The sequence below is a fragment of the Telmatherina bonti genome (genome assembly GCF_933228915.1).
Source record: "Telmatherina bonti genome assembly, chromosome: 15".
Lineage (NCBI taxonomy): Eukaryota > Metazoa > Chordata > Actinopteri > Atheriniformes > Telmatherinidae > Telmatherina > Telmatherina bonti.
In genome coordinates this window covers 29,606,261-29,626,925 of record NC_136613.1, presented here as the reverse complement: position 1 = coordinate 29,626,925, position 20,665 = coordinate 29,606,261, and positions in this window count along the sequence as shown.

The window sequence follows — 20,665 nt, the reverse complement described above, 5'->3', positions numbered from 1 at the left end:
TTTAAAGCCGAACGTTACACTCTCTAAAGATTGTTAAGTAATTACGCATCATTCATAACAAAGTACTACGCAAGTTAAAGTTTTATTGTGGCCATGTGACATGATTGGATAGACTATGGACTCATAAATCGTGATATAAGTTATGCCTATGGACTCATAAATCAGTATACAAGCTATGCCCATCTTGAATTTATGTTTTAACCCATTCACATCCAAATTTAATCATGATGATGTGAGAAAAAATACATTATGAGAATCAGGGATTTAAAAAAAAGACAGGTATAATATTAACAAGAAATTTTAAACAAATTAACCCCACTGTCATTTTCTTCAGTTTGTGGAAGCTCTCAAAGTGTTGATTTGACTTTTAGCAGCTGATGCAGGGTTTTAAATAAAAAAAAGCCTTGTTGTTCTCCACAACTGTTTTTAGTCTGTATAACTTGTGTGAATGTTCACATGACCAGGCATCTTGACTTCCTTTCCACACTTCTGCTTGCCTCAAACTTGTAAAAGACAAAGTTTGTAAAATACCTTGACTGACTGATATAACTTTTATAATTTACTAATCTATTTTTACTGATATAAATCAGTTGTAGACCATACAAATGTGTATAAAGTCTACATTTTCACAAACATAACTAACATGACATGAAAGAATTCACACATGTGTATTGAGGAAGTTCAAGAATTGAAATGCATGCATTTATTCCCATGGAAAAATTTGGCATTAAACAGTTTAATCACACTCAATAAATATGTGAAGGGGTTGAAACCTTTTATTTTCTGCTTTTGAACATTTATAGCTTTCTGTAATTTGTTTATTTGTAATTAATGTTTGAGACAGTATAACTAATAATTATATTTTTAAGCACATTGCTGAGAAACATACTCTAGAAGCAAAATAAGATGAAATGGTAAAAGTTTGACCTAAAGAAACTGAACACAGCCTTCAGAGTTGAGTCTAAACTTTACTTCCAACAGCTGTATTTTTCTCACTAATTTAAGACCAACTCAGCTGTGACCTCTGATAAACAATCAAGAAAATGCTGTCAAATAACTGAACTTCCCACAAAAAAAGGAAAGAAAAAAAAGAAAATGGGCTTTTACGCACTTCTTTTTGAGAAGTCACATTACGCCTGCTGATTTGTGTCAGAATGTATTAATTACAGTGCTTACACAATAATCTTGATTATATCAATAGTCAGAGATCCCTCAACTTGTTATGAAAGATTTACTGAGTTTATTTTATCCTATTTTATCTATTTCATCCTCTGTTGTTTATTAGCTGCATAGTCATCAAGGCAGATCTTTAGAGATAAATGTTTTCATAACTGTTTACCACATATCAAAGTTCATGGTAAGTGATGTTGTGCAATGCAGGTAAACGTGTGGATTTGAAGGGATATGAATCCTTCAGAAAAACAGCAGTAAAATTCCAGTCACCTGTGGCACCGATTCACAATCTTTAACGTAACAGTCTTGATTGTGTATGAGCAGAACTGATGGCGGTCGATTACATTTAAATCATAACCTGGCTCAGAGGAAACTCATGTGTATGAACTATCTAGTGTGCAAAGATCTTCTGCCACTATGATGGACTATGATGGACTTTCATTTATTGTCAAAGGGAATGCTGGGTTCCAATATGTGAAAAGAGTTAGAAATGTAATACAGTCAGCATGTCCATGTTGGGCTCATAAGGGTTAAATTTGGGCTCATTAGGGTTAAATTTGGGCTATGTAAGTACTGAGTGGGCATGGGCTTGAAATGCAAATATTTTGATGGTCACTTTTGGTTAGATGGGCCCCATATGTGAAGCCTATGTGATCTGGCTCTATGAGCCCCAAAAGAAGGTAGGCTAATTGGGCATGGGGAGCCCATGTGGGTTGACTAAACAGGCCTCAAGTTTGGCCCCAGTTGAAACCCAGTCAGAACCAATTTAGAACCCATAAGGACAAACACAGGTAAGGCCTCCGTGGAAACTGTGGACACACCCACTCGGCACACATATCACATATCATCCGTACAGGGTACACATGGACATGCTGGCTGGAAAGTAAGTATGGAATGCAGAGAAAAAGCCAAAAATAAAACTGAAAGCAAAAGTAAATATGCATATATATGTATATATATTTTCACATTGCCAATTCATTGCTGTCTTGTTTCTGCTGCGTGTCCTCTGTTTTATAGATGAGCAAGAGGATCTTTAGAAAGCAATACACCCTTTTCATAAGAACTAATTACCTGTGAATTAAAGATATAGCTTGCTTGACACAAATTAGACAAATAAGTCATACAAAACAAGATAAATTTGTTGAAATTACACATTAAAAATTGAAATATTAAAAAAGAAATACAGTTTGAAATATTTATTTATTTTTAAATACAGTGATTTCTAATTGTATTTTCAACAATTCCTTATTTTGATTAGGAAAATCTTTTCTTACATTAAAAAAAAGGTGATTACGTCTTCCATTTTCTTTCCCTCTTGTGTTTTTAAATCCTTCATACAATTGCATTCCTTGACCTGTTTACCTTCTCTGTCAAGCTTTTGTTTGACTCTTTGGGGCAGTGAAACCACATTAAACCGATTAGATCTGCTCCTCAAATGTAACCAGCTGTCTCATTGGTTATACAGCCACACTGTCTTGCATCTCCAATTGGGCAAAGTAACAGCTTATCAAATTTTGAGAGAAACTCATTCTGAATGCTGATAGATTCTTCAAAGCTTTGACTCTTTCGTAAAAGTCTCCCTAAAGTATTTGTGTCTATACTGTCAACGAAGTTAGTGAGCTGTTACTTCCTCAAATCAGAGATGCAAGTCAGAAACACAAGTGGCTGGATAACCTAAAAGGGAGATCTGGTTACATTCGAAGAGCAGGTCTGATTGGTTTAATGTGGTTTCATTGTCCTAAAGAGTCCCACAAAAGCTAAATGGAGAGGATAAACCACTAAGGAAATGCAACTGCAGAAGTAATTTGTTAATGCAGAAGAGTAAAACCTGGAAACAGAAAAACGAATAATCTTTTAAAATATGAGAATTGAAAGTCTATTTCTACTCAACTTTAGGAATTGTTTTATTTATTATTTAGAAATGGAATTTCAAAATACATTTACATTGCAGTATTTATTAATGATATATTTCAATTTGAAATTCCTTTTTAATATTTCTGTTTAACTGCGATGGACTGGCGAGCTGTCCAGGGTGTACCCTGCCTGTCGCCCAAAGCCAGCTGGGATAGGCTCCAGCTTCCCCGCGACCCTGAATTGGAATAAGCGGTTCAGAAAATGAATGAATGAATGAATATTTCTGTTTAAGACGTGTTGGCACAAAACACTTGAGGATTTTTTTTTTTTTTTTTTTTTTTTTTACTGTATAAAGTAATTATTTAATTTGAAACTATATTAAGATATATATATATTATATTTTTTAAATTACTCCTTATGAAATGCTGTATTGCTTTTCCAAAGACCCTCCTGGTCCTCCTACTGTTTTATCTGTGTTGATCCTCAGTTCTTCTGATTAAAACCTTACTGCTGCGCCTGCCTGCCTTATCAGCCTGCACTTAGTCCACATCCTCGGCGCACCGTGACAAGCTGTTAGTAAAAGCTAATCTTGAATAGGTGATATGAACCTTAGAATCAAAATGTTGAATAGATATGAGTATCTAAGTTTAATCAGTGTATTTATTTTTATGAGAACATATCATCTTACTGTGCTATTCACTTTTATTAACAACTAATCATGGGTAATTTAGGAGTATGACACTTTTTTATTTATTTATTTTTTTTTATGGTTATTGGTTTACCAGCTATGTAATAATAATAATACCCATAACTTTTGGAATATTTTTTTTTCATTTATTTGCACAATCAGTAATTAAAATAACAACATTTTCTGTTGCTGTCAGTAAGAAGTAAACAATTTGAAAAGCTGTGCCCATTTTCCAGTTAAAGTTAAAATATGTCTAATTTTCCCTTTTTAGTTTTCTTGCGTTGAACTTAAGTGTTAAAATAAATGAACAATCATTTCATAGCACCCTTGATAATCTGTTCCTCTAATCCTTCTTGTGTGAGGAAACCAGTTCTCGATTAAACAGACACTAGAACATCTTTTGTCCTCCATATCGACTGTATACTTGCAAAAATCTATCTTTCACCATAGTTCCAGTGTATTGATAACATATTATGGACATGCAGTCACAGATGACCTGTCAGAAGAATAATGATGACAATAGAGGTTTTTTATTAATCTTATTTAGTTTATGTGATTGCTCTGACGTTACTGGACAGCCCTGTGTTTGAAAACAATTATTTGCAGCTGCTGCACCACGAAAGAGACTTCTATAGTCTGACATTATTTTAACCAAAACCCAACTAAATTCCTCTTGAAAATCAAGAACAAGTTTGAGCTTATCAATAAGGTGCACTTGAAACCATTATGTATGATGAAAGAATCCATCAGTTCTCTTCTATCTACTTTCATAATTTATCACATCATATGTCCTCCACCTCTTATTTACAGTAACACAAGATTTATTCACAAAAGTTTGACGAACACAAATCATTATACCATTACACAATCGGTAATGGTACTCAGTCACTCAAAATAATGAAGATAAAATACAGTTTTGTTAGTCAGCACATTTGCATGTTTTTTTTTTTTTTTGTTTTTTTTTTTTTAGTAAAGCCAACTGATCAGATTTTACAGTGTAGTGAATCCAGTAAAACTATTAAATGTCACTACTTTTCCACATCACTACAGTGATTATTAAGAAATTTAGTTTTAACTGAAGTCAGTTGGGTACTATTGTCCACAAAGGTCACTAGAGGAAGTATTTCACAGTATGTGAATAAACCAATGCAATCAAATCTACTTTGCTGTTGGTTTTGACTGATCCAATTACAACCAAAGTGGTACATGTGCACATGGCACTGCCAGGTTCTCCGCAGCATGTCTCCAGATTACTAACTATCCACACCTGCAATCAGTCTACTTCAGTAACCTAAGCCCCTGCTCCACTCACACTCACTCCCTTTCTTTCACGGCTCCGACTCTGATGACTGACATCCATATCGGCAAAAAACCACCAGCTTTAGCGTTTATTATGAGATTCCTTCATCTGCCTCACTGTGAAATAAACCCTGTTAAACATGTTCTGTCTGTGGAAGTCCTTTGTTACACAAACCACTATAACTCCCATCCCTCAGATATTCAACATGAAAAGAGATGTTTTTCATATTTTCTCAAACAAAAATAAATTAATAACTTTCAGAGACTGAATATTTATCTGAGTAGCTATGTCTTAAAAAATTGATGGTAAAAAAAAAAGAAAAATTTGTATAAGTTGATTCTTTTACAGCAGTTGTGTGTGTGTGTGTGTGTGTGTGTGCGCACAATTTTGGCTGTAAAGGTCACAGGATGATAAATTAGTGGATGGCACATGGAGTTAATTAACAACACAGCTAAATGTACAGCTATATTTGTTTGCATTTGTGTGATAATTAGGATCTCATCATGTAACAGTGACATAAAACTTTACTACACTAATACACACAGCGCCTGTAATCAATTTTAATTGCACATAATAAACCCTTGCACCTGCTACCAATAGTTGTATCTATATAGCCTAATATAAAAATAAAAATCTTTTTTAGTTGTTATTATTGTTTTGTATCATTTACCTAACCAGGAATACGCACCGCCAAGATCAAAGATCTCTTTTATGATATATAGCACACACAAAAAAAGAACACACACACACACAAATTATTGCAAACATAAATGCTGTTCTATATTCTGGTCATTGGATTTCTTTAGAAAGAAGAATCAAGGAAAGGAAACTGAATGCTTATTTGAGTTGAGGTTTAAATCCACCATTCAATAAAAACACTTTTTGTTTTGTTAATGCTCAAAAGTACAAAATTGAGATTTAGAAAATGTATTTTTCTTTTTGTGTAACACAAAGTTACACATAAGATAAAAAATGAAACAAGTTTTTGTTATATCATAAATATAATAACAATATATTTACGGTTGGGACAATACAGACCCCGAAAGCACATCCACAGCTAAACACATTTCCAGACCATGTTTTCCAGCCATATCAAAATGCAGCTGCTTGTATGATCCCGTCAATATGATCACGCCATATCTCTTCTTGGCTTCTGGTTGGTTGGACTGCTTAACTTATGAACTATCAAATGGCAAAGGACCAAGTTATTTAACTGACCTGGTGAGGCTTTATACACACCCATGTGGCATCTGGGATCATGGGTTTAGTTTTGGGTGGGAGGGGTCCGCTTTAGGAAGGAGCTTTTTTATATAGTGTGTGAAGATTATCAAAAGACTTTCAGCTTGTTATTGATCCTGGAAATTCTACTGAAACTTTTAAGGCAAAACTAAGCTGTTTGTGTCTACATGTTATAATGTGTTTTTTTTTTTTTTTTTTAATTATCTTATGATGTCATGTCATAACTGATTATCTTTTGTAGTTTCTTTTGGGTTTTATCTTCATGGACTTTGATGGGATAGATTTTATACATCTCACGGGGCCAGTGTGTTATGGTGCGCTCAGATCATGTAAAAGTGAGAAATCTGGTGAGCTGGAACATGGAAACAAAAAAACCTGCAGGGCGTGAAGGACTGAATGGAGTAGCACTGATAAATAATATGATTGATAATCTTCTGAAAACATTATGATTTTATTTTGCTGTACGAGGAAGAAAAGGGACTTTAGTGACTTTGAAAGTGACATGCTTGTTGGTGCGAGAATGATTGGTGGGAGTATTTCAGAAACTGCGGATTAGGGAGATTTTCTGGCATAACCACCTGTAAGGTTTACAGAGAATGGTGATCGGAGAAACCTTTCTTGTGAATTAAAACTGTACAAATAAAGCTGAATTGAAGAGAAGTCATATCTATTTGAACCTTTGCTATTCATGAGCTTTTGTTTTACACAGTTTAAACAGCAGCTAAATGCAGAAGTGTGGACAGTTGCGTTTCATTTTCCCCCCGAATTCCACAAAACCTAAATGTTGCAAAGAAAACACTAAACAGTTTTTACATAAAGTGGTTTTTCAGACATTTCAATATAGAAGTATACAAAAAAAATTGTAATGAAAACACTTTTGTTGCATTTACGTGTCCTCAGACATGACGTATCGGGTCATGTGACCAGTTGATATCTGGTAAAGACAACATTGTAATGGAAGAAATGACAGAAGGTTTTACAATAAATTAGAAAAGGAAATGAGTGTGGAAGAGTGCTAAAAACTGTAGAAAATTTTCCGTAGCAAGTAGAAAACCTCCAAAATAATGTTACATAGCTACTTTGCAGAAGACGTAATTCTGGTAATATCTTGTCCAGCTGACAAGATTTTTCAAGGCTCATGTGCTAAACGCCATTCAGTTAGTTTTCTCTGTATTTAACCTGTTTTCTTTGACCTATGCAGTTTGTTGTATGTCTGTAGTCTGGTCAGGTTTTTGTGTTTGCTAGTGTAAGTTTAGGTTGGATGTTTTTAATTAGATCCTTTTTTAAGTCCTTCCATCATTTACCTGTGTCCTGAGTTACTACCTTGTCTCCCTTGTCCCTTTCACAGTTTAATCAAAACAAAATAGATCATTATGTTATGAGGCTAACAACATGTCAGAATTGAGCTGAAACAATTTCAGCACAGTGATGTATGACAGGTTGCAGCTCTCAGTCATGGAAACTGCATTGACAGCTTGTACAATCTATAAATATATAAAATAAAAATCAATTCAAGTTTAAAGCAAAACTACATAAATTTAAATGCTTCTCAATTCATTTAGATGGCATACTGACACTCTGATCTGTTTTTAAATTCTGAGCCCACATAGACCCTGAGGTCTTCTGGGTCTCTTTATAGAGTTTATAAAGTCAGAACTACATTGTTAAAGCTACAGTAAGGCCTCATTCTGTCATCTCATCCCCCGACTGTAAAACAACCTGAGGGCTGCAGAGTGTTGATAGATTAAAAGGAAGCTGAAGACCTTTGCCTTAGCTTTTAACTTAATGTTTGTTTATCTGTTTATTTACTTATACTTGTGGTACAGTGCTAGGTCTTATACACACACACACACACACACCACAACACACTGCTTGTTTTTGAACATTCATTATGGCTGATTCAACAAAGAAACGGAAGGACCTGAGAAAAGTGAGAAGAGCAAGAGATAACTGCCAGTCGTCTCCCGGATAAATAAAGTATTTGTCATTCAATTAATTGAATCACATAAGACAAGACAGATGTTTACTGGATAAAAGAGAGAAAAGAAAGATGCTAAATTAGCTTTCATTAGAGGATGCCCACAGAAAAACTGCCTGATTTCAGGAGTGCCACTTTAATGCAATTATCGAAATAAATTTTACTATCATCTAAAATTTCTTGTTATTCCGATTCTTCTTCTTGATGTCAACAAAACTGTTAAAGATGAGACACAATGGGTGCAGTTACAGTAGAAATTTTAATTGATCAGTTTTGCACATCAGCAGTTGGATCCAGTTGCATTTATATAAATTACTACAAGTTAGATTTTGCAGGAAGAAACTATTTCAGCAGGTGTCATGTTTCATCTTTAGTTCAGCTGCTCATCTGAATCCTCACTGAAATCCTGTGGGATGCAGTGTGGTCTCCCACACATCTGCAATTTAAATAAAACCCTGTATTAGTCATTTAGCTCCAGGTTATTCTTTAACCTGTGGTTTATTGCACTGTTTTCTATTCCTTTTCAGCTGCAATAATTCCAACTTAATAAGAATTGTCATTCTTAAAAGAAACATTGTTACTTCTCTCTTATTGCAGAGTCAAAAATACATTATCACAAGCACATTAAGCAAGTTCTTTCATACAGTATATATTTGTCATGATGGTCATAAAAAGTCACTTTGGATAAAATTGTCTGCTAAATGACTGTAGAATAGAATAGAATAGAATAGAATAGAATAGAATAGAATAGAATAGAATAGAATAAATACACAAATCATAATTTTATTGCCTAAATGCTGAGGTAATGTATGTGAGAAGTCACTGGGAGAGTTTGAAAGAAAGACTTTTTTTCTCCTGATGGAGGTTTCCAGAAGGGATCAAAGGGTGGCTACTTTGACTTCAAGTGTTACTCCTTGTTACCTATGCTCCCTGTTGATTTGAGAGATTGGTGGGATAACGGAGGTGACAGCCTGGTTTACGTTAACCAGGCCCTGAGAGAGACCATAACCAATAGCAACCAAAGAGTGGAATCCTGCTGCCTGACTTTCTTTACAGAGTTTACATTTAGGATCACAGGTGTGAGGAGAAGTCGACAAGACTGGCATTAAACATTTCAAGCAAAGTTTTAATTCCTTGTTTACATCGTTATTCTGTAACAGTAGGAATATTAAGGGCCGTTTACTTTAGATCTGAATCAGGAAAGTAAATCATCTTAATTTTTCAACAGATGCTAACTGTGAACACACCGGATAAATCAGTGTCACAGTTGCAGGAACAGGTTGTATGAAAAAACAGGTTGCTAAAAAGTCTAGTTGCTACAGAAACGCATAAATCTTTCAGTCTGTTGGTCCTGCGTCTCGGCATTATATAGCTGTCCAGGAAGGAAGCAACCTGAATTCTTCATGCAGTCGGAGGTCTGGACTTATCATCTTCTTTCACTCAGCTCACCTCGTGCAGATCTGTCAGATATTTTAGGTCTGTGTCAGCAGTTTTACTGTACACCCTCCCAACACTTCCCAATAGCTTGTTTCTCTTCTTTCATGTTAAAAGACCAATCCATCGACACCACTGAAGAGGGACAAGATGGCTGAGTCATCAATCTTTCATTCAGTGGTGTGAAGAGGCTGCTCTACTGTCCAGCTTTTTATGTTGTTCACACACACACACACACACAAAAAAAACAAAACAAACAAAAAAAAATCACAAATAAGCAAAATGTAGAACAAAAGTATATTTGAACTCAAAATGTTCTTTATGATCTCAATGTTTTTAACCAAGTCTTCAACTCTCTATTCATTCAAAAAGACAATTTGAAGATAAACCAATTTAGACATAATAGATCCTATAGAAAAGTATGGTTGCATATTTTGTGCTTTATGACATGTGCTTTATGAGTCCTACAACAAATACTGTTGATTTTAATAGTTCCTATACAAAACACTATTCCCCTGGAGAGTGTGTATTAAGCTTCTTACTGTGTTATTTGGTGAAATATTTTATTTTCAGGCAGTAAGGCATCTATGTGACTTTTACTGGGATTTACAAGTAACACTCAATTTATCAAATCACTTTGATCAATGCTGCTTCATTGTCCAACATTTATGAGAACAGAAACCTAATCCTGAGGTTGTCAATGAAAGGCCTCTAGGTGGCGCCAGTCAACTGTCTTCATGAGAGACATAAAATGACTGCCACTCCTCCTTTGCAATAAAATATAGTCTATTAATTGCACAATTAATAACAAATTCTTATGTCTGGCTGAAGATAAAAGTAGATAATGAGGAAGGTTTGTTTATTGTTTTAGGATATTTAAACCCTTACTTCAAAGACTCATTCTCACACCTCCAGTGACCTCTGCCTCAACCATCACAGCTCAACGAAGCCAACTCCTTAGCACAGTCCACACAAATAGGGGCTATCAGCACAGACACACAGCTCCTCTGCTCCCACCTGCTGGGCTACCTACTTCTGGTCTCCAGGGTGACCTGCCTTCTCAACAGGATGTGCGCATTAAATCACGACGGGTGTCTGTTCTGCATGCTCTTCCCTGCTTGCTCCTCAACAGCTCTGATCAACAAGGGGCCTGTTCGATAACTGCAACCGTAGCGACTGTAAGGATGGGGGTGTGAGTCTGGCTGGAGGAAAACATGGAGGCTCATAGTTTTGTGAAATGTTTTTAGGTCAAGGTGATTAACTTATATAAAAGTTTGATGACTTGCACATGTATGGATGCCTGCTGATGTCCTTGTTACACAAACTTGTCTGACACATCCCACAGACAATGTGAGCTTCCCTTATATTGAGCTGAAACATATACATGTAGTAAATACAGTGAACAACACATATGTTGCATGTCAGGTACACATTCAGGCCCCCAGCTTCAATGTTAATGTTAGATAATTGCGAGGTAGACCCTCTTGATGTGCAGTCAGTCGTGGACACATAAGTTTGTGAACATTATGTTGTTGTAAAAAGCCATTTTCCTCTTTTCTTCCACTCTTTTTCATGAAGTGTGTGATGTGAACTTCCAATCTTAATATGCACTGTGCAGACTGCAGCACAACTCTAAAGCATGAATAATCCAGTCACATGTTTAAGAGTTTGACTTGAGCTTTTTTTTTTTTTTTTTTTAAATTAATCTCTAGAGGTACCTGAACTTGTTGCAGCTTAAAAGTTTAAATATATCCTCAATCCATTCCCCAGATTTCTTTTTTTTAATGTATCAAAGTTGTTTAGATATTCATCTGCAAGCTTAATATGCTCAGCTTTACAAGAAATATGTTTGTCTGTGTTATTAACAATAAACATGTGACTTTGTCAGCAGTATGTTTAGCATTGCTGGACCTAGGCCTTGATACGTGGGGTGGCCATAGGGTGGGCAAGACTTTATCAGCATACATAGAAAGAAAGGAAATGATTGTGTTCCTTTCTGTAACACACACTCACATTCACTGCAGGGATAACTGTTGTAACTGTTTAATAATCTGGATTATGTGGAAATATTTGCAGCATGTTCGAAGGAGCTGTAGAAAAGCAAGCTGGTTGTTTTGGGGTACAGTATGTGGAGCTTGATGTGCTAGTAAGGAGATTGATCAATGGCTTCTCCCTCTACGGACTTGCATGGCTAGTACAATATTTGGAGGCATCAGGGCTGCTGTTTATCAGGTCAGGACCTGTCTTGTTTTGAATTGTGCCCTTCCTCTTTATTAAAAAAAAAGTGGTAAATATCTCTTTCTTTTAATTTATGTATATTCCTATAGAAAATATCGCTTGTTGGATCGAGACCAATTTATTTAAGCTGCAGCTTGTTAGAATCAGTTGTTAGCTTCTTATTTGAATTAAACTGGATTGTCACTGAAAGGGGTCATCACCTGGAAATTGGACTTTTTTAAATTAAAACGTGTGTATTGGCGTTGACCGGAAGTGTTATCATCCCCTAAAGCCTTTCTTTTGAAGAATGTCGAGTTTTTCTGTCTGGGCCCTTTGTTCACAGCAAAACTGTCCACAAGGCTACAGTCTCGCAAACACGTCTTTTTTTTTATTTGCCCCCGGGCTAATTGCATAAACCCACCCCTGTTCTATGCCTAAATACACCTGGGCCTGTCTCAGTTGCAATTATCAACAAGCTGTGAGATGTGGAAACAGTCCCATGTCCACTGCTCGGTTGTCTGTTGCCAAAACCAACACCGGAATGTTTTTTCTCTCCCTTCATCAGCGGACCAAACTACCAGGGACGGGATGGATGACATTGTTTTTTGTTGATAATGCACCTGCATCTCTGCCGGCTGCAGCCTGTTTGTGCAATTTGCAAACATTTGGGAAAATACCAGGTGAAGATGGCATCAAACCTGCTGCGGCTGGAAAGAGGGGCATTTGCAACTTTAAGCGACTCACCATTAATGCAGTCCGTAAATTTTGCTACTGATATAAAGTTATTTTTTGCTGTGACTGAGACGACTTAACCTGACTCAGATAATGCTAACGCTAACACTAACTGGACAGGCCTAAAGGTTTAACCTCTTCCTGTGTACAAATGAGACCCATGTTTTATTTTCTTATATCTCTATCTCATGCTCTGCCACGTAAATGTTTGCAAAAGACCCTGTTTCTTATTTTTCATGCCTGCTATCACACAGTCAGTACACACAGTCTCATCACAGCTGCTTCAAACTTGGCTGCGAATCGCTCAAGCAAGATGCTAATATCTACCTTTCCATGAAGCCAGATGAAACCAATCAGTTTCTTAGATTACAAAGATGTCTTGCAGACATCAAGACCTGGATAACTCGGAATTTTCTCCTTTTAAACTCAGACGAGACAGAAGTCGTTATGTTCAGGCCTGAAAACTTAGGACAAAATCATCCAGTTATGTAATTAATCTGCATGGCATTAATCTGGCCTCCAGTACCACTGTGAGAAATCTTGGAGTCATTATTGACCAGGATTTGTCTTTTAGCGCACATTTAAAAAAGGTTTCTAGAACTGCTTTCTTCCACCTGCATAATATTGCAAAAATTAGGGGCATCTTGTCTCAAAGAGATGCAGAAAAATTAATCCATGCCTTTATTACTTCCAGACTGGATTACTGCAATTCATTATTCATGGGTTGTCCCAAATACTCCCTGAAAGGTCTTCAGCTGATCCATAATGCTGCAGCGAGGGTTCTGATGAGGACTAGCAGGAGAGATCATATTTCACCAGTTTTAGCCTCTACACTGGCTCCCTGTTAAATCCAGGATATAGTTTAAAATTCTTCTCCTCACATATAAAGCTCTCCATGATCAAGCTCCATTGTACATAAAAGATCTTATAGTTCCATATATTCCAAATAGAGCACTGCCCTCTCAGACTGCAGGTTTACTGGTGGTTACCAGAGTCTCAAAGAGTACTATGGGAGGAAGGGCCTTTAGCTATCAGGCTCCTCGTTTATGGAACCAGCTCCCACCGTGGGTACACATAAAGCTGGATTGAATCCACAAAAAGCAGACCCAATACTGAGGCCACTAAACTGGATCCCCTTGACACCTTGGCTGCGCCTAAAAATTCTGTCCATAGGAGTTATGAACAGAATTGGTAATAAAGGGCAGCCTTGGCGAAGTCCAACCCTCACCAGAAATTAATCCGACTTACTACCAGCAATGTGGACCAAGCTCTAAGACCTGTCGTACAGGGACCGGACAGCTCGTACAAGGGGGTCCGGTACCCCATACTCCAGGAGTATCCCCCACAGGAGCCCCCGGGGGACACGGTCGAATGCCTTCTCCAAGGCCACAAAGCACATGTAGACTGGTTGGCAAACTCCCATGCCCCCTCAAGGACCCCAAAGAGGGTATAGAGCTGGTCCACTGTTCTGCGACCAGGACCGCACTGCTCCTCCTCAATCCGGGATTCGACTATCCGGCGGACCCTCCTCTCCAGGACCCCTGAATAGACCTTACCAGGGAGGCTGAGAAGTGTGATTCCCCTGTAATTGGAACACACCTTCTGGTCTCCCTTCCTAAAAAGGGGGACCACCACCCCAGTCTGCCAGTCCAGAGGCACTGTCCCTGATGTCCACGCGATGCAAGTTTTTTGTCTTGGTGACAGCGAAAGTTGCTTAGTCTGTTGGTGCAGGCAAGGGAACATTTCCACCCATGGTCGTTTTCATCATAGGGGTCTTTGAGCCGCACTTATGGTCCCTCCCCTGGACACCTGTTTGCCATTGGTGACCCTACCAAGGGCACAAACTCCTCCAACACGATAAGGTGGCAGCTCATGGAGGAGTATGTGTGAAAACCTGTTTCATTTAACATGCTTTTTTTTATTTAAAATAAAAAAAAAAAATAAAAAAAAATTGGCATGAAAGATCTTTATGAAGTTTGATTTAATCTATTGGTATTTTAATATTTTGGTGACTCATAAACTTAAGCTATTTACACCTACAGTCTATTCATGAGATGATCTGATATTTTTCTCACTTCTGTTTGCAGATTTTAGTCCAGCATATCTTATGCCATGCACAGCACCAGCGATCTGCAGGTAGATGTTGGCTTATAGACTGACCCTAAAACGCAGGCAACAACTGGAACGCAGCTTTCATCAAGGACTTTCCACCTCACTTCAGATGTACAGGTTTGTGGTCTGTTCAGTAATTTTACAAACAGAAAATGATAATAAATCAAACACATATATATTGTATATAGAAGCTAAGAAGCACTTTTATTGCTTGTTTTGATGTCAGTATCTGGTTCTGTGCAGAAAAGGAACTCAGGTGACAGCAGTGATGATGTAGGAGTCTGCACATGTCTTGATACCGTGGTTTCACCCTTCCCTGGTCCTAACAGCCATCCCTGAAGAAGCCTCAACTCAGTCTGGAGGAAGAGGAAGATTTCTTTGGAAGCTTTCTCGGTGGCTCCAGAACCACAAGACACCACATTTACCCACATTTAACCCAGAAAACTTAGCTACTGTGTTAACAGAATCAATAACGAAGACTGAAAAATAACATTTTTATTTTGTTACATTAAAAATGAACATTGATTTTATTTCTGTACACAAATAAAGACATTGTGTTTTAATGAGCTGGTTTTTTTTGTTTTTTTTACTTCAGATTTACATTTTTTTATTCAGAAGTCAGATGCATAAATGTGTATATGGTAAAGTTCTATATTTACTTTAATTCAATTACTTTTGTCCTAAAGGACTGCAGCAAAGTTACTATTTGTTGTATGTAATATGAAATGGCAAGAACATTTATAATCACCTTTTACAGTTATTTGCCATTTGATTAGCTTTATTTCTGAATTTTTGGGTAGAGAAGAGAAACTTACCTCTCATGTCCTCCAATAGGTAAAAGTATATCATCCTGCTTATGAATGTTTCTCACATTTTGTAATGAAAAAGCATTTAAACAGACAGGTTCCACGCCAGGATGTTGGATCAGACACGAGAAATGAAAAAGAGACATTTTATTTTCTAAGAGCAGTAATAAGTAATATCTTGCTGTGTCCCTGTTGTCTTTCTATTAGCAAAATTTCCACATGTGCAGCTTAACAGAGACAATAATTAGAAAAACATAAAAGATGGTAGGTGATGCTGCATACAGTATATAAAACACGGGTCTACATAGGTCAACAGGAAGTCTCATCAGGATGTTAAAGCCTGACCGTGATGCTTTATTTATACAGGATATTTAACTTCATGTTATTTATCTGTACAGTAACACGGCTGCACAGTTTAACAGTTAACATGTCATTAAAATGTGTGTGTGCTTACCTGGCTGCCGGTAAGTTTGGTGTGGCATGTAGTGTAAGTTTGGTAGGGAAATATGATGCAGTGGTCAACATTACTTCATTTTTTACATATCTACCCTCTATTTTTTTCTTTTTTAAAAAAAAAAAGTACACTTGTAGTTTAACAAATGGTCCAACACAGAATAAGATTGAGACGTATGAACGACATGCCTCGTTGTCAGCATGCTATCTGACTTTATAGGTAAAGTGAGCAGACATTAAAATGACGACTTTACCATTCAGAGGCAGATCGTTGTAAACGTGCTCTTTCCACCATCTCGGTATTTTCTCTTTCAGAGTTGGGTTAAATAAATGGTTGAATTTAGAAAGCTACTGCCGTCAGCTTGCTATCACTAGCTGTTGTTTTTAGCATCGGACTTACTGGGTCCGCCCCCCCTTCCAGCGCTGGACTTCCAGTGATCAATCAGCGAGCACCTCATTAACATTATTTAAACTAACATCTGTGTTTATCAAAATCTCACAAGAAATCTCACGAGAAAAGTGAATAAATGGTCAAAAAATCACGTTTTAAACATTTTTTGGTTTCAATAAGTTTTTAAACAATTATTTAAAAACACTAAGAAGACAGTGGAGACATGAAAAGACCAGGTTATGACTCCTTTTAGCTTTGTCAACACAAAGTAACTCAGATACTGAATTATTCTTTGAGCAACTTTATATTTTATTTTTAGCTCCAGTGTGAATATCCTGCTTAACTGAGTTGATGTCTAGTCCATAAATACTCTCACACAAAACTAACTGTTGCATGGTTTACGCACATTATTTTGAAACTAATCTAGTGCTAGCAACTAGATTAGCACTGTTAGGAAGCTTCTCGCTAACATTAGGTTAATAGATTTACACAATATTAGTAGTCTTACTTGCAAAATATTTTGTACAAAATGTGGAGCTAAATGTTAATACTTTTGAATAATGAGCTTATTGGAAACTGCTATAAAATTTACTTCAGATTGGTGTGGTGATACAGGTGATCGATGCAGGTCTGGAAATGGAATTTGGTCCTCCTCCAGTGACCTCTCATTCTCCTGATGTGCCACAGCTGCCCTGGCCAACACTTGCTTTGCCTCTGCTGCTAAACTAACACACAATGGCAAATGTTCTGTGGAATGTGCTATCCCAACATATGAGAATACCATGCACATTTTTAATACAAGTCCATGTTACAATATCAAGAAGCAGTTTAATTACTTACTTTAAAGTTTGATCCACACCAGTAGTCACAAGAAATTTTATTATGATGTTAAAAAATCACACTGCAAAGAAATTTATGAAGGTAAGATGCCTTGATCGTGTAAATTAATACATATCTGTGATTTATCACAGATATATCAAATAATTTATTACATTTAATATCTATGAAAAGGCATAAAAATATATAAAGGAGATGCAGTTCATTCTCTTAAACATGGAGTTGTTGGTGACATGTTTTCATGCTGTGTGCATGTCTACAAAGCATGAGACGTTTTGATAGGTAGGATTGAAAGTTAAAAAGCAGATTTATCAAAAAAATATTCTAGTTATTTTATAAACAATTCATACTACTCATCTCAATCTTAATACTGAAAGTAAAATAACTGCATAGGTCCAACTACATAGGCTATAAATGGCCCCATATACATTTTATTACATTTTATTTTCAATTCATCATAACGTTGATGTATTGAAATTTAATCATAATAGTTGCATCTGTTTCTCATGTTCTACTTGACAGAAGGTGACACAGCAATCTATGGATATTTGTGACATCATGAATTAACTAAAGTGACCTAAAAAGATAGAAATATTATTAGTTGTGCATCTCAAAAAGTTAGTTTAGTAACTTTTTTAATTCTGGAACCTATTACCAGGGCAACGGTCTGGGATTTACTTGCTGTAGGTGATACATTCATGTATGAATCATGTATGTATTCGCATTGACATGAGGTAATGTGTTGAGTGTGTGAGGTGCATTATGGATTTGAACGCTAGTGGCGCTCATGCAGACAAGAGCATGAACACGAGTTTGAAAGTAAACACAATTGCAGATAGTTTTGAAAAGCGACTCTTGAACCTTGTTTGCAACTACTGGCATTTTCATGATTATTCACCTATATATATAGTGACGAACACTCATGCCCAGTTAGCAGCGGAAATGCCACAAAATTAAAACATTACTGGCAGATTGACCTTTTCACCCATTCAGAGTCCTAGTCTACTTGCTGAATTCTAGCAAGACCTCTAGTATTGAATGTTTTGGCCACAGCACGCTTATGTTGTTTGCAGAAAGTATATACGCAGACATAGCTGAACGTTGCCATGTACACAAGCGTACAAAGTAGATCTATGGCACAGGAATATGCGTTCTCAGCATACCTCGGACTTAAAGCTAAGTCACATTGTTAGTTAACTAAAAAACACAGTTGTGCTACACTCTGCCTTCCTGCAGGGGCACATCAAGTCCCCGTCAACCAAAAGGACACATCCCCAATTATGCCTAATTCGAATTATTAAAAGAAATTACAGCCCACAGTTGTAATGCTAAACCTGGCTGATTATACCTAAAATATTTTTTTGAACCAGGCTGTAAAATGTTTATTTCTGTTGTGAAGTTGGCCTTTTTAACATGGGAGTCTACGGGTATTTGCTCTGTTTCGCAGCCCCTAGTGGATGGGGGGTGAACTGCAGTTTTTAGCACTTCCACATGGGCTTCACTTTTAACTCCCAGAGGTGGCCTCTTTGGGGCACCTTGTGTGCGTGTATGTTTGAGAAAAAAGAGTAGGCGTGAGTTTGAAATTTTTTTATATTCTGTACATTATGCAAACTCTGTCCTTTTCATCATGTAAAGCACTTTGTGCTACCTGTGTATAAAAGGTGTTTTATATATCAAATTTGATTTGATTTACTTTGACAGCCCCTAAACAACAGGCCTTTATGACACTTTGGGTAACAGCTGCTCATACAAGTTTCATCTTGCACATGTCATTGTACTTTTCTATTGTTCTGCCCTGTCACTTTTGAATCCTTATTTCTCTGCTGTGCTTTAGGCATGATTTGTGTTAGATACTTGAGGTTTGGATTAATGTTCATAAGTTGGTCTTTATATAATAAATTACACTGTTAGACATTTACAAAAAGCAAACATGTTTGTTAAATCGTCGTGCTTTGTGACCAAGTGATTTGAAGGTTGTTAGTTAAGCAACAGCCTTGTGTTTCCATGTCAGTTTAAAACTATAGATTGTGAAAAAAAGGACAAATGAATGTGTTCCACGTTTTCTCGCAAGATTGGGCTGTTTTAATCATGTCTGCATTTAGCTTCAATTATCTAATTATATAAACTAGTAAGCATTAACTTTCATTGGCATATTAACTAAATTGTCCAAACTTTTGCCCACAACATGAGACATGACACGTCTTTTTATTGTTCTATATAGCATTATATCACAGCAGATGTCACATTCATGTGTTGTCTTCTAAAAGCAACAAGTTTGCCGCTATGCCCACGGTGACCTCATGAAGAGAAAGACACATTACGGCCATGCTGCCCATCTGCTGCTGTGCACAACCTCCCCATTTTGCACTGATATAAAGATGAGACTTGATGCTCTGCTGTTGATCTAATCAAATGCTTGCTGGGTTAGAGTCTCCCCTCAGTGTCATGAAGGGAGAGTGATGGTGATTGCAAACTGCTGCATGCCATCTTTCTCCCCACTGTCTCTGCTGTGTGAGCGCAGGATGGAACAGTTTACTCCACTAAAGACTTTTCCTGCCAGTCATTTGTTGTTGACGAACATTTGGGTTGCATGTGATTAAGTGTTTATATCTTACATGTATTATCCATACTAGAATAGAAAAAGAGCTTCAACTACCCGAACCTTCTGCTGCACAGCTTAGGAGATACATGTTCACAAACATGATCAAAATCACATTCCAAGGACTGAACATCACCAAAAACACTAAATCTTTCCACTCATCTCTAGTGCCGATGCACATTTTTGCACATAATTTAGATTTCATTTCCAGGTGTCACTCTTAGCCTCTGTTTAACTGCACTGGAAAAAAGTGTTTGGATCTAAATATGGTGGAAAACAGTTTACAAACACCATTTAAAGAGCTAGACTAATAAATTGTTGTTGGGTGGTGTTTTGTCTGTTTCCTGTGGCAACCTTGCATGTGGTTGTACAGGTGGGTGTTGCTTTTATGGGCATTATTAGTCTCGAAAGCAGACAAACTCCTTCACACACCCACAAATGGGACAGCTGTAGATCTGCATTTTCTACTTGTATCTCATTTGTGTGACAAATTATTGCATCACGCGGATACAAAATATGAGTTTGTAACAAATGATCAATGATCGCAATTACATCCTCTTCCAAAAATGATAGAACACACCGCCTCAACAGATCCTTATGTAGTTGTTTTACTGTATAAAAATAAACAGAACACATGTCAAAACAAATTATTTTAAATAATATTTTAGATAATCATGTTTTACTTTTTTTTAAGTTTAGGAAGAAATGTATGAAGCCACATGAATTAAATTCGGTCATCATATAATTGTGTGTACAAAAATAAACAGTTTTAGGTGCAAATTCAAAGCTAACATTAGAGAATTAAACAACAGTGGATGGAGATAACAGATCAAGACTTAAGGGGGGTAAATA